A 15,341-nucleotide genomic window follows, 5' to 3' on the forward strand; every position below is an offset into this window, starting at 1 on the left:
ATGCAAACTGCACGCGTTTCCTCTTAACTGAATTACAGACAGGCCAAGCTGCCCAAAACCAGCTCTATGGAACTCAGTTAGAGAACCAGTACGCTACGCTCTCCCTGGCCTTGATGCTAGTGATACCCAACTCCTCTCCCTTCATAGGAATCGCGAGTTCAGCATCAGTGTTGCCACATGTAGGGCTGTTTCCCCACGGGTTTTTCAACCAAAAAGTTCAAATCTTAGGTACGTTCCGCATTGAATTTGTTTTAATGGATGAGGTACATTTATTAACATTCTAGCATTAAATCAAGTTCTTAATAACTTCTAGATACTTATTTTATATAAGTAGTATACGTATTAGATAGTGTGTGGAAAGGCTGTCATGTTATACTGGCTGGGTGTGAATATCTCTAGTTCGATAGGCGCTTCACTGCTCCGCTGTTGGCTGCTAGTATCCTCCGCCGCTAGTACTTCAGGTTAGTGATGGACAGTCTGAAATGAGGTCTCGAGATTTCTCGGGTTTCTCGAGACTGGCGCAGGCATTATTTCTCGCGAGAAATTTCGAGAAATCTCGAGAGCGTTGTCCCCACGTTGTGCGTCGAGCAGCGTGTCGTAGGCCTACAGGTAGTTCCGAATATGCGAATAGCCAACCACGAGCCTTCTCATTTTCGTAAATACGTGTCAACAAACAACTAGGGCGTTCATTTCTATCGAGGTCTATTTTGACGCAGTACAACATAATGATAAAGGATACGCATTCTGGCATTGTATGCACTGGTATGTACACGACGGCTACTGTAGCTACACATACCTGGATACTAGAGGCGTGCATTATTCGAACTCGAGACGAGGCAAGATGCGCCCTGCTGCATATGCAACCACATTACGTATGAATGGAATGTGTAATCTAAAATGCTTCAATTTGCTCAATTCTTCCGACAGGCAGGTGTACATCGTTATCAGACCCCGCACCGATATTTTGGTGACGAAGAAAATAATTCCTTACAATGTTATAGATTATTCGCGTCATAATTAGGTACTTCTATATATGACGGTGCAATGTGAACTGTGTCTAATTGTACGCGACAACTTGAAGACGATGTCCGAAACGCAACGTAAGTCGTGGATGTCGGTTATTTTTAAGAGATGTCACATAGCACAGCCCACTGTGTTGCTTATTCAAAAGAAGTAAAATACATCGGCAGAAATACTTCGCATAATATCAATTAAGAGGAATCGTCACAGAACACAGAACACCTCCGGCCCGGTCTGAAACACAAGAAACTTACCCTGCCGACAACGATTGTGAGGCTTCCAGGTAGGTTTACATACTAATAACACTTATTAACAAATTACACGGGTTATTCAGCTAAGAAATCCACCTGTATAACTCGTGAACAGTTTAAGATACTGGCATTCTGTATTCACTTTCGTTAATGGTAAGGAGCTCATAGTTCAACATGCAGTGCTTTCCTATTATTTTGACAAAATGTATCGTCACACACGTTTCCATGTGAAAACTGCTGATGATAACTATCAAGCTTACACTCGTAGTTACTGGGACGTCGCACAGCTCGCAGCACACGATAATCGGTCTCGAGAGCGTTGCCCAGCACCCCTTCTGAAAGAATTGGAGCAAAGTCAGGCATTTTAGATTACACGTTCCACTCATGTGTAATGGGGGTTGCGTATGTAGCTAAGCACATCTTCCCCGTCTCAGGTTCGAATAATGCACGCCTTTAGTATCCAAGTAGGTGTACATCTTATCTACAGTTATTCACAAATTATGCATGGTTATTCAGCTAAGATGTCCACCCCAGATAAGTCGTGAATAGTTTAAGATACTGACCTTCACTTTCGTTAATGGTATTGAGGGGTTCATAGTTGAACATCCAGTACTTTTTCAGGCTTTTGACAAAATGTATTGGCTCACACGTTTTCATATGAGAACATTATTTCACGCAATAACTGCCAATGATATACTATCAAGTTTACAGTCGTAGTTACTGGTACGTCGCACAGCTTGCGCTACAGGAGGATCGGTCTCGAGATTCTCACGAGAGTCTCGAGATCTACGACGTCAGTCTCGAGAGTCTCGAGCGAGAGCGTTGCCCATCACTACTTCAGGTGTGTGTTTTACAGTTGATTTCGATGAGTTGAAAGACTGTACTTCTTTGCCTTTTCATTTAGTTTAGTGCCCTAAATGTCACTTGAAGAACAGTAAGACCCGTCTGCAACTAAAAAGGTACGAGAAAATAGGGGACAACATATAAAGACTGAGAAAGTATGGAGAAGACAAGCATTTTCAAATAAATGGTTGGAGAAAATGAATTTTAGGGTTGGCTGATTCCTCACGAAGATAAATTTAAAGCTAAGGGCATGCATGTGTTGTGACAAAATATCAAATGTCAGGAAAACTGAACAGTTGAAGCACAAGAACGCCGTAGAAAATAATAAAAATAAAAATAAACTGAAAGATAAATAAATTAACTCAAATACCGGGCGAGGTGGCCGTGCGGTTAGGGCCGCGCAGCTGTGAGCTTGCATCCGCGAGATAGTGGGTTCGAACTCCACTGTCGGCAGTCCTGAAGATGGTTTTCCGTGGTTTCCCATTTTTACACCAGGCAAATGCTGGGGCTGTGCCTGAAATAAGGCCACGGCCGCTTCCTTCTCACGCCTAGACCTTTCCCATTCCATCATCGCATAAGAACTGTATGTGTCCGTGCGACGTAAAGCAAACTGCAAAAAAATTAACTCAACTATTTCCCTTCAATTCCCATTGCTGAATTAAGATTAACTTTGTCAGCTGTGGGACATAATTTCAGTTGCAGTTCCATGTAACATACTGTTAAACTGGCTCAGACACATTTTCCAAATTAAAAAGTTTGCGCTGATTTGGAAATGCAACGCACTAAATTAACGAGTACAGCCAAGGTTATTCTGATCAGGCTTAAATATTTACTTGTACTGGTGCGAAGACATATCAGGGGCCAAGAATTTGTGCATTTTAGTTAGATTATGCCTGGTGATGTAAATATATGTTTGCTGGGGATTATTGAAATAGATGCAGATGGCATGACCACAAATAATTTATGTGAAGTATTGAGAACTGATTAGAGAGCAACAAAGTGTCTATCATATCGTTGGGTATGTGACATCAGCAGTATGCGGGTAACTAATCGTAATCACCAATTCACAACCGTTTGATCCTCGTATATAGACATGGATTTAATTTTATGTAGGCCTAGGCTAAGGTAATTATTTATGTACCGGTAATTTTAAAGAGTTCAAGTCTAGTTGTCTCCCGTTCTTTTTTAACAGCTCATGATGTGCATTAATCTTAACCATATTAATATATTGGGATCAGGTTGTTTCAAATTAGGATAAGGTGATACTTTGGAGTTTACAACCAATACTTTATGCCCGTAAACAAAATGACGGGTACTACCGGTACTAAAATTCAAAGTAGGGGAAAATATAACATAGTAGGGAAAAGGTAGGGACATTTTGGCGACTGTGTAGGTAGCCTACATCTAGCAACACTGCTCAGTAAGTGGATGATGTTCCACGTACGACAGGAAAGCTAAAAGCTCAAGGAACTCCAGTAACAGGATGTGGTAACAGCAGTATCCCCATTATTGAGGCGCTGAGCAATCTAAACATTTACCGTACCGAAGTTCCTATAAATAGACTGAGTTGATGAACAGAGCGCAGACACTTCCTCCTGTGAATTTCCACGCTGTACAGTTTCTTTCCTCTATAATCATACAGCATGTTACGAAATCCGGTGGGTACTTTATGCATGATATTTTCATTAAAAAATGGAATCACAGATAAGGCTTTTTAGGGATGATGTATACTGTTTATAGAGTAATAAATGTTACATAATTGCGAGCGATAACTCGATAGTGTGAGCAGACAACGATATGATGGTACACGGAGTGAAAGTGAGGTTCTCTCATTTGTAATTACTATGTTGATGGGGGTGATAGTAACTCATGGGAATCGCTCCAAGTGTTAATATAAGGGAACATCTTCACATAGACGGGATTGTAAATAAAGGTTACGGATATCTCTTCGTGATTGTAAATGGGATGAAAAGTTAAGTCTCACCAAGAGGAAAGTCCGACTCGTCAGCGTACTGGCCTTCGGTTCAGAGGGTCCCGGGTTCGATTCCCGGCCGGGTCGGGATTTTAACCTTCATTGGTTAATTCCAATGGCCCGGGGGCTGGTTGTCTGTGCTGTCTCCAACATCCCTGCAACTCACACACCACACATAACACTATCCTCCACCACACTAACACGCAGTTACCTACATGGCAGATGCCGCCCACCCTCATAGGAGGGTCTGCCTTACAAGGGCTGCACTCGGCTAGAAATAGCCACACGAAATTATAAATTATACCGAGAGGAAAAGTCGTCTCCGTTTTAAATATTGTGTTGATGGTGTGAAAGTGCCTCGTGGGGAACGATGTAAATACCTTGGTTGTAATATAAGGAATGATCTTCATATGAACGACGTAGTTGTCAGTGGCGTATACTGAGCGCTACCAAGGCTATCAGTGAAGCCCAAATGAGAACGATGTAAGAGATCTGAAAGGTCGTGTACGAGCAGACACTCGTAGCTCGTAACGAGATGTTTAGATTCATGTACAAAGTTGTAAATAGCATCCTTAATAATTCGTCTTTTCTTTCATTATTAAAATTCAACGTCCCACAGGCGAATTTCCTTTACGTTCTACTGTGAAAATGTGAAAGAAGCAACCAGTGACAATAATTCGCCTCTTCACAGAACATTAATTAAGTATAAGAGAAAGGCCGTGAACAATATGAACTCGCAGCCCTGAAGGTCGTTTTCCGTGGTTTCGCATTTTCACACGAAGCAAATGCTGGGGCTGTATATTCACTTTCTTCCCACTCCTAGCCCTTACCTCTCCCACTGTCGCTATAACACCTGCCACTGTCGGTCGGACGTAAAGCTCAGGCTCATGATTTAGGCAGTTAGTAGTGGTTATTACACAATGTTGTTACTATCCTTGTCATCATTATGTTCATCTATTCATTTCTCACCATCATGAACCCTATGCTATCATCATCATTAATACAATGAATTACTATTGTACTGCTACATTTTAAACTTGCAGTTACTCGCGGCTTCGCTCGCCTGGATTTCGTAATTTCATAAAAGTAATCGTTCCCCGGTACGGTTCTAAGACATTACCGGTATCTTAATAACCCTAAAGTATAAAACCTCACCGAAAAATTGAGTTTGTATTGCCGTTTGGAGCTAAGATTACCATGCGACATAGAACTGTACATGTGAAAAACAGTCTCCTCTCAAACCGAAAAAAAAATGTTTCTTTATTTTCAAATTAGATTCCAAATACCAATTTCTAAGTCTGCATATTTTCAGTTTTTGAAATATCAGTATAATAAAAATAATTCAACTCGCTTTTCAGTTCTTTTAAAACCCCTTAAGTGTTTTTCTGAAAATAAAAAATACATGTCCCTTTGTTTTCAAAGAGATTAAAAATACCAATGTTCACGTCTGTAACATGTTCAGTTTTGAGTTATTCTCATTTTAAAAATTCACCCCTATTTCAGTCCCCCTTAAGTGGATTTTCCGAAAACAAATTATCTATGTTTCTTTACTTTTACAAGGAGATTTCAAATACCATTTTTCATGTCTGTAGCATGTTACGTTTCTGAGATATACTGTAGATATAGTATTTGTAAATACTCACCCCCTTTGTCACTCCTGTTCAGCCCCATTAATTGGGTTTTCAAAAAAAATGTGTTCCTGTATTTTTAAAGGAGATTCCAAATACCAATTTTCATGTCTGTAACATCTTCAGTTTTTGAGATATAAGTATCCTCATAATACGTATTCAACCCTTTTTTCACCTTTTTTAACCCCGCTTATGGGGATTTTCCGGAAACAACAAAAATACGTGTTTCTTTATTTTTAAAGGACATTCCAAATACCAATTTTTACGCCTGTAAACTTTTAAGTTTTTGAGATAAGGATATACTCATTTAAACAAATTACCTCCCTTTTCACTCCCTTATCGATGGGATATCCAAAAATCCTCCCTCAGCAAGCACCTACACTCTAATATAAATTTATCCCCAAAATTTCATTTCTTTATGTCCAGTAGTTTTGGTTCGGCGATGGTGAATCAGTCAGTCAGCCAGGACATGTTATTTTATATATAGACTAGCAGTTACCCTCGGCTTCGTAATTTGTTAAAAGTAGTCATTCCTCGACACTGTACTCAGACATATCTGAAAATCCTTAAAGTATAAAAACTCACCGAAAAATTGAGTTCCATTTACCCCAGAAACTCTTTGTAAATTACGTTTGTGGCATTTGCCTTTTGGGGTAGAGATCACCATGCGACATGTCAAGTTTTTGAGATATAACTACCCTCATACAAAGAATTCAAGTAATTTTTCAATTCATTCACCGCACCCACCCCCCAAGTGGATTTTCCGAAAACAAATAAATATGATTTCTGAATTTTAAAAGGAGATTCCAAATACCAATTTTCACCTCTGTAATATCTTCAGTTTCTGAGATATCACTGTCCTAATAAAAATAATTCAACCCCTTTTTCAGTCCTTTTTACTCCCCCCTTAAGTGTTTTTTCCGAAAACAAAAAATACATGTTTCTTTATTTTTAAAAGAGATTAGAAATACCAATTTTCACGTCAGCAACATGTAAAGTTTATGATATATACTGTACATATTCTTATTTTAAAAATTCACCCCTTTTTCAGTTTTCCTTAAGTGGATTTTTCAACAAATAAATGATCTACATTTCTTTCCTTTTACAGGAGATTCCAAATACCAATTTTTACGCCTGTAACAATTTACGTTTCTGAGATATACTGTAAATATATTATTTTTAAACATTTACCCCCCCCCCCTTTCGTCACTCCTGTTCATCCCCATTAATTGGATTTTCCAAAAACAAAAAATACATGTTTCTTTATTTTTAAAGGAGCTTCCAAGTACCAACATTCATGTCTGTAACATTTTCAGGTTTTGAGATATAAATGCCCTCATAAAAGGTATTCAACACCTTTTCCACCATTTTTCACCTCCGTTAAGGGGATTTTCCGCAAACAAAAAATACGCGTTTCTTTGTTTTTAAAGGAGATTCTACATACCAACGTTTACATCTGTAAACTTTTAAGTCCAGATATGCTCATTAAAAATTCACCCCCCCCCCCTTTACCCAATTAGTGACGGAATATCCAAAAACCCTCCCTTCGTGAGCACCTACATTCTAATATAAATGTATCGCCAAAATTTAATTTCTTTATGTCCAGTACTTTTGGATCGGCGATGATGAATCAGTCTCACTCAGTCAAGACATGTTATTATATATATGTACTAGCAAGATACCCGTGCTTCGCTACGGTATTATACTGAAACTTATAACTGAATGCTTAACATTTTATATATAATCCGGTAAAATTCGCGATCTGACGGCAAAGTTCCTCCCATTTTTCAATCTTTTTTCCAGCAATCGATTTCGTACTTCTCGGGCTAGCTCCAGGTATTCCGCCCGGTCAGTTGGGTCCCTAAATCTTTGCTATCTTTTCCTATCAACATTTTTAATATGGATCAAATCCTTTAGGAGATCCGGCATGGTGTCGTCTTGGGTGCCTTGGTGGTACTGAACCCGCGGCCGGACTACATTCGTAGTCATTACCTGGCCAGGACACGTTTCCAACGCGGTCCGCACATTTTCACAACGGTCCAGAATATTATTAGTGGGTGATATTAGTTTAATTTAGGTTATTATTATTATTATTATTATTATTATTATTATTATTATTATTATTATTATTATTATTATTATTATTATTATTATTATTATTGATGTTCTGGACCGCGCAGCAAGATGCAAGATCGCTACTTGGCGGTAAATTACATCTGCTACCATTGTCATTGCTGACAATCTGACCAGCACCATTGTCGTGCGTAGGCAAGTGCGCGGGATTTCTGGCGATACGAATGATATACAGTACAATATATAGATAATCCGGCGGTTAGTTAGTCGGGCACGTTTGGTAATCCGGCGCTCTCGGGAAACACGTATCATATTGTATTCCCTCCCTCTTCCCTTCACTATCTACTCATTATGTACGCCGCTTTACCGCCATTAGCTCTTTCGCCATTGTTATCAAGTTTTCAACCTAGTGTATACAGTAGTACGTACTGTACGTATGTCTAGGTACTGTATTTTGTAGTGTGTTTATCTAGTGTACTACCTGCAATGTCGACCAAAAGAAAGCACGTGACTTTAAGTTTGTGTCAAAAACAAGAGATAATAATTAAACTTGACAAAGGAGAAACCACGGCAAACCTAGCACGGACGTATGGCGTTGGACGATCTACAATCTACGACATCAAAGTCAACCGTGTTAAAATCCTGGAGTACATTAGGACTGCTGTGGGAGACTTGAAGGGAAGAGAGACAGTTAAAACAGGTGAGTGTCCTGAAATGGAAAATGCTTTATTCACTTGGTTTATGCAAGAGCGCGCCAGGCACACGCGATTATCGGGTGACATTCTTCGTGAAAAGGCAAAATATGCTTACGAAAAAATAACGGAAAAGGACGATTTTCGGGCAGCATTTCAAAACGTATCTCACCAGTCACCTAGGAAAACCAAACCAAAGGATGGGTTACCCGAGATGTTTCTACAGAATGGTTCAAGCAAGATTTTATCCGGCTATAAAAAGATTCTCAAAAGACCATAATTTACCTCCTAAAGCTTTGCTACCTCTGGATAACGCTCCTGGACACCCTAAAGAAGAGGATCTACATTCCGAAGACAGGCAAATTCAAGTCCTCTACATGCCTCCGAACACGACACCACTCTTGCAGCCCATGGACCAAAATGTAATCCAGCAAATAAAAGTTCATTACAAAAAATCGCTCCTTTCTGATATAATAAAACAAAGTGGTTGAGTAATATATTTTTGAAAGAAAAAAGAAACATCAGAGACGGCGTTTCCAATCTAGGTCACAGCTGGAACACTATCCAGGGTTCGTGGAAAAAGGTTTGGCCAACGTACCCTGCTTTCAATACTGAAAACGTGGTTGACCATTCTGAAGATGATAACTCTTCTTTACAACTGACTTCCCAATTTTTGCAACAGTTTTCTAACAAATGTGAAGTGGATGTTACTCTGACAAACAAGAATATCACCGATTGGCTTCAAGGGGCAAGCGAGGAAAATTTTCAGTCCCTGTCTGACGAAGAAATCCTCAGCCAAATTCGATCCCCGGATGACGAATCTAATGATGACTTGGAGGTTTCGACTCGGCGAACTGTGACCAACAGCGACGCATTGAATGCTCTCAATGTCTGCACTCAATGGGCAGAAGAAAATGGCATCGCAAGTGATGATGTCCTGGTGCTTAAACGGTTACAAGAATGCGTTTTTTATGAAATGTATAAATCAAAGAAACAAAAACAATCAATGAAGTATTATTTTTTCAGAAATAGAAATGTACTGAACTTATCTAGAAAACTGTTTTTCTTATTCCCTATAATCCAGATTTTTTCGGTAATCCGGCGGTTCCCCGGTCCCATAAATGTCGGATTATCAAGATTGTACTTCCGTGCGTTATTGACCTTATTATAGAGGTGAACAATTGCACGGTCAATATAATTCATATCGTTTATTTCAAATGTGTTTACATTTCTGTTTATATGCCAGGATAATCTACTGTAATGTAACGTTAAGTTCTCCAAAGGAAAATATGGCTCTTGAAAACGAACCACGGAAAGATTAAAAATGATCGGTTTATGATCAGAATCAAGTAGTACATTATGGACAGTAAAATCAATTGGTCTCAACTCCCTTTTGACTCCACCGCCGTTAAGTTGATTACCTCGTAAAAGAAATTCAACTCCTTTAAACCCCCGCCCCCACGATGATTTTCCCCCCAAAAAACGCGTTTTTCTTTGTTTTAAAAGGAGATCCAAATACCAATTTTCATGTCTGTAACAACTTTAGTTTCTATTAGATGTAAGTATCCTCGTACAATAATTGAATTAATTTTTCAATTCTTTCACCCCCCCCCCCCCCCTCCTTCATTGGATTTTCCGAGAATACGTGTTTCTTTACTTTTAAAGCAAATTCCAAATATCAACTTTCACGTCTGCAAAATCTTTGAGATAATAGTATCTTCATACAAATAATTCAACTAATTTTTAATCCCCCCCCCTTAAGTGGATTTCCGAAAACAAAAAAAATACGTATTTCTTTATTTTTAAAGGAGATTCCAAATACCAAATTTCACGTCTGTAACATCTTCAGTTTTTGAGATATCAGTATCCTAATTAAAAGAATTCAATCCCATTTTCAGTCACTTTTAGCCCCCAGCCAAGTGGTTTTCCGAAAACAAAAAATTTTTCTTAATTTTTAATAGAAATAAAAAATACCATTTTCACTTCTGTAACATGTTAAGATTTTGAGATATACTGTGTAGACATGCTCATTTTAAAATTTCACCCCCTTTTTTGTTCCCCTTAAGCGGAGTTTCCGAACACAAATCACCTAATTTTCTTTACTTTTACAGGAGATTCCAAATACCAATTTTTACGCCTGTAACGTTTCTGAGATATACTGTAGATAAAGACTTTCTAAAAATTCACCCCAATTTGTCACTCCTGTTTAACCCTCATTAATTGAACTTTCCAAAAACAAAAAATACGTGTCTCTTTATTTTTAAAGGAGATCCCAAATACCACTTTTCAGGTCTGTAATATCTTCAGTTTCTGAGATATAAGTATCCTCATTAAATTCATTCAACCCCTTTTTTCACCCTTTTTGACCCCTCCTATTGGGATTTTACGAAAACGAAAAAATACGCTTTTCTTTATTTTTAAAGGAGATTCTAAATGTCAATTTTTACATCTGTAAACTTTTAAAGTTTTGAGATATAGATACACTCATTTTAAAAATTCACCCTCCCCCCTTTTCACACCCTTAGCGACGGAACATCCAAAAATCCTTTTTAAGCGAGCACCTACATTGTAAATTGTAATATAAATGTATCCTCAAAATTTCATTTCTTTATGTCCAGTAGTTTTGGCTCGGCGATGATGAATCAGTCAGTCAGTCAGTCTGGACATGGTTTTTTTATATACGTCGTATATAGACAAAGTACACTGTCATTTTATCATATTATTGGCTTTACGTCCCACTAACTACTTTTACGGTTTTCGGAGACGCCGAGGTGCCAGAATTTAGTCCCGTATGAATTATTTTACGTACCAATAAACCTACCGACACGAGGCTGAAGTATTTGAGCATCTTCAAATACCACCGGACTGAGCCAGGATCGAACCTACCAAGTTGGGGTCAGAAGGCCATCGCCTCAACCGTCTGAGCCATTCAGCCCGGCACACTGTAATTTGAGATTTGTTCAATGCCGTACTTTTTTTTTGTTTGTTTGTTTGTTTGAAGTTGCTTTGCGTTACACCGACAGAGAGGTCTTATGGCGACGATGGGTTAGGAAAGGGCTAGGAGTGGGAAGGAAAGTGGCCGTGGCCTTCATTAAGATACAGCCCAAGCATATGCCACGTGTAAAAATGGGAAACCACGGAAAACCATCTTCAGGGCTGCCAACAGTGAGATCGGAACGCACCATCTCCCGGATGGGCGCTCACAGTTGCCCGCCCCTAACCGCACGACCAACTGACCCGGTAAAATAAAATATATCGGTACGTCTCCTACGGAGTAATCGTTTCTGAAAGAAAATAACACCTAGAAGAGTGTGTGACACGGCGGACTGAGTGGCTCAGACGGTTGAGGCGCTAACCTTCTGACCCCAGTTTGACAAGTTCCATCCTGGCTCAGTGCGGTGGTATTTGAAGATGCTCAAATACGTCAGCCTTGTGTCGGTAGATTTACTGGCACGTAAAAGAACTCCTGCGGGACAAAATTCTGGCACCTTGGCGTTTCCGAAAACCGTCAAAGTAAGTTAGCGGGTCGTAAAAATAATATTATTACGAGTGTGTGATATACGCAAAAACAGAAAGAAAAAGTACATAATAAGAGATGTTATGCACGATTATATTTAACATTTGTGCTGATAGCATTTTCCATTATTTAAGTTAAATATCGCATTTAATTAGTTATGTTCCCTACGCTGCATTATTTAATGAAAGAATCTGTTGTTCCATTGCGGAGAGTTGAGCGACACTCTCTCCAGCTCCAGACGAAATAGGATATTCTGATGACATCTATTGACTGAAATGTAAACTATGTGATCAGGAGTGAAAAGTAGAGTGCCGCGACTGAACTGGACATTCTGTTGCCATCTGTTGTATAAAACGTGAACTATCTACGCTATCTCGTGCGTTCAAATCACTGCCTGCTCGATATGCACCCGATGGCTGCTTATACTGCCTGCTCATTCCATACTCAAATGTGTAACACGACTTGCGAAGAATCCGCCGCTAGATGGCAGCACCAAACGGCCTTAGTTATCGCGGGAATACAAGCACATAAGAGAAGTTCAAACTCTGAAGATAAAGTAGAAAAAGGAAATAGTTTTACTTATAAACAGATTTATGGCTTCAGAGCTTCTCGAAAAGGAGGCTTTGACGGACAAGAAAACCTGGAAAATCATCTGTATTATACTTTCCTACATTACTGAGCGAAGGTTACCACAATTTGTGACGCAAGTTCCTGGTGATTATTGTTACTAACACACTTTAAATGACTCGAAGATGTCTTGCAGTACGGTAGAGCAACCTCAACAAATTCATATTGCCACGCAATTAGGCCAATAAATCGCGGCTGGGAATACCGCAGGCGTATCCGAGTGACTGATCAAGTTCATCAGTAGGGATCCATTAACTGAGGTGTAAACAATATTCAAGCATGCACTGCATTCAGTTTCTTCTTGGATTACATGCACCAAATAACCGCGCACACTACTCAGTGGCGGCTCGTGAAAAAATCGTCCTACGTGCTACAAAAAACAAGCTAAATACGCTGTTTTAAATCTGCATATTGCCATGATGAACAACGCATACTTCAAACTTGGTACTACTACTACTACTACTACTACTACTACTACTACTACTACTACTACTACTACTACTACTACTAATAATAATAATAATAATAATAATAATAATAATAATAATAATAATACAACTTTTCTCACAATTTATAACTCAGAACAAACAAAAACAACATTAATTTGGAAGCAGATGAATTCTTCGACAACTGTCTACGAGATAAATAATTCATTCGAGAAATATTGTTTTTACTAACCTAATGGCGCAACTTACATCAGTGCAAATAGAATCGTGGGAATATAGATCCGCACTAAGAACACTAATTTAATTTCACTTTATATACACTGCAGTTAATAAAAAATTTGATAAAACTTCGTATAAACTTTAGCACTAACACAATGACAGAAAAAACACGCACCAGTAATATAACTGCGAGATTAAAAACCGCACAAAGCAACTGAAAGAGCTGCTAACTGATTCATTGAGACCTCCCCTATTACCAGAGTAAATGTCCGGCTCCATGGCTAAATGGTTAGCGCGCTGGCCTTTGGTCACAGGGATCCCGGGTTCGATTCCCGGCAGGGTCTGGAATTTTAACCATCATTGGGTGTACGTGTTGTCGTCATCATCATTTCATCCTCATCACGACTCGCAGGTCGCCTACGGGCGTCAAATCAAAAGATCTGCGTCTGGCGAGTCGAACATGTCCTCGGATACTTCCGGCACTAAAAGCCATACGCTATTTCATTTCACCAGAGTAAATTACATTGTAATGCGGGATAACATTTAGGGTCAGTCAAAGATTCTTTGACTCACCTACGAATTCCTTATTTTTGACACAAAAGGAAGATGGATATTTTAATAAGCATGTGTGAGATAGATTGCCTCCACTTACGCTTTACTTTCGAACCCAGACGATGCTACTCTCTAGTGGCAGATTCGCTTACCACGTTCAACATAAGCACGGCCGACTGGATCCCTCGCTGCGCTCCGGGCAGCAGGAGACATCGAGTAATTCTACCCCCTTGCGGGAGAGGAAGTAACTATAAACGGGATCAGTGAAAGTTGATCCCGGTTTACGGTATACTCCGCCGGCTAGGGGGAGTGTTGCAAGCTTGGCTGCGCCTGCGTATTGCTTCCTTCAGGCTACAGGCAAGGGCTCACTTCACATGAGCACGAGCCTTGTTCCCCGGGAGAACGGCACTAGGTGTTCGACAGATCTCGGCCTGATTTGCACAAAACACAAATTCATATCGTACTCAAAACAACGAAAAGGCACCAGGATAATTGTACTGTACATAAATAATATTCCTTACAGTTCCAAGCTACGTGCTGGAGCCCGGTAGCACGTACTGACCGGCCGCCACTGACACTACTGCCTGCGAAGCTCTTACCAAAGTGGCACACACTGATTCAGGTGGCTCATGAACATCTTCCAGCAAGTCAAAATACCACCGATTCTGTTTAGTCAAAAAGGAAGAAGATATTGAGGCAGAAAATTGTGAAATTTGCTTGTGCATAATGCTAGCACCATCGATGGAATTAAAATATTGATTTCAGAATTCTTTTTACGGAATTCTGAGCAGCCCGTAAGTCAGTCATGTGACTGCTCTCTCTTCTATTCTTAATAGCCCTAAACATGGCTTCAAATGGATCTCCTGAAAGGCCTGTGTCAGCATATAAAAAAAATCATTCTGTACAAGATGAACAATAAAAGAGGAAGTAGATAATCTTCTTCCATTGCTTTACCACACCTGTAGGTTTGTGGGTATGAACTATATCGCTCATATGTGGATGGTCTCCTGTTGTACGCCCGGATGCCATTCCTGACGCCAACCTTGTGTGGAGGCACTTAATTACTATTGTGTGTTTCTGTCGTTGTTGGTACTGTGGTGTTTTGTCTGTATTTGAAGAGAAGAGTGTTGGGACAGACACAAATACGGCAATCGAACTCGGTACCTTCTGAACCAAAGATCTCAATGTCGACCATTCATGCAAGGAGTCGGAGTGTGATAATAGCTTGATGTGTTTCTTTGGAAAGTCTTTTTTATTGAGATATTTGGACACTTCTTTTATTTATTTATTTTCTATTTGCTTTACGTTGCACCAACACAGATAGGTCTTATGGAGATGATGGAAAAGGAAAGGCCGAGGAATGGGAAGGAAGCGGCCATGGCCTTAATTAAGGTACAGCCTGGTGTGAAAATTGGAAACCACGGAAAATCATCTTCAGGGCTGCCGACAGTGGGGTTCGAACCCACTGTCTCCCGGATGCAAGCTCACAGCTGCACGCCCC

At 39.7% G+C, this 15,341-nt stretch overlaps 1 protein-coding gene across 1 annotated transcript in view; it reads right to left on the bottom strand.

The window, feature by feature from the left end:
* LOC136879389 (glutathione S-transferase-like) overlaps positions 1 to 15,341 on the bottom strand; it is a 363,810-nt gene that overhangs the window by 292,201 nt on the left and 56,268 nt on the right. The window lies entirely within an intron of this gene.

Source organism: Anabrus simplex, chromosome 8 (genome assembly GCF_040414725.1).
Source record: "Anabrus simplex isolate iqAnaSimp1 chromosome 8, ASM4041472v1, whole genome shotgun sequence".
Taxonomy (NCBI): Eukaryota; Metazoa; Arthropoda; class Insecta; order Orthoptera; family Tettigoniidae; genus Anabrus; species Anabrus simplex.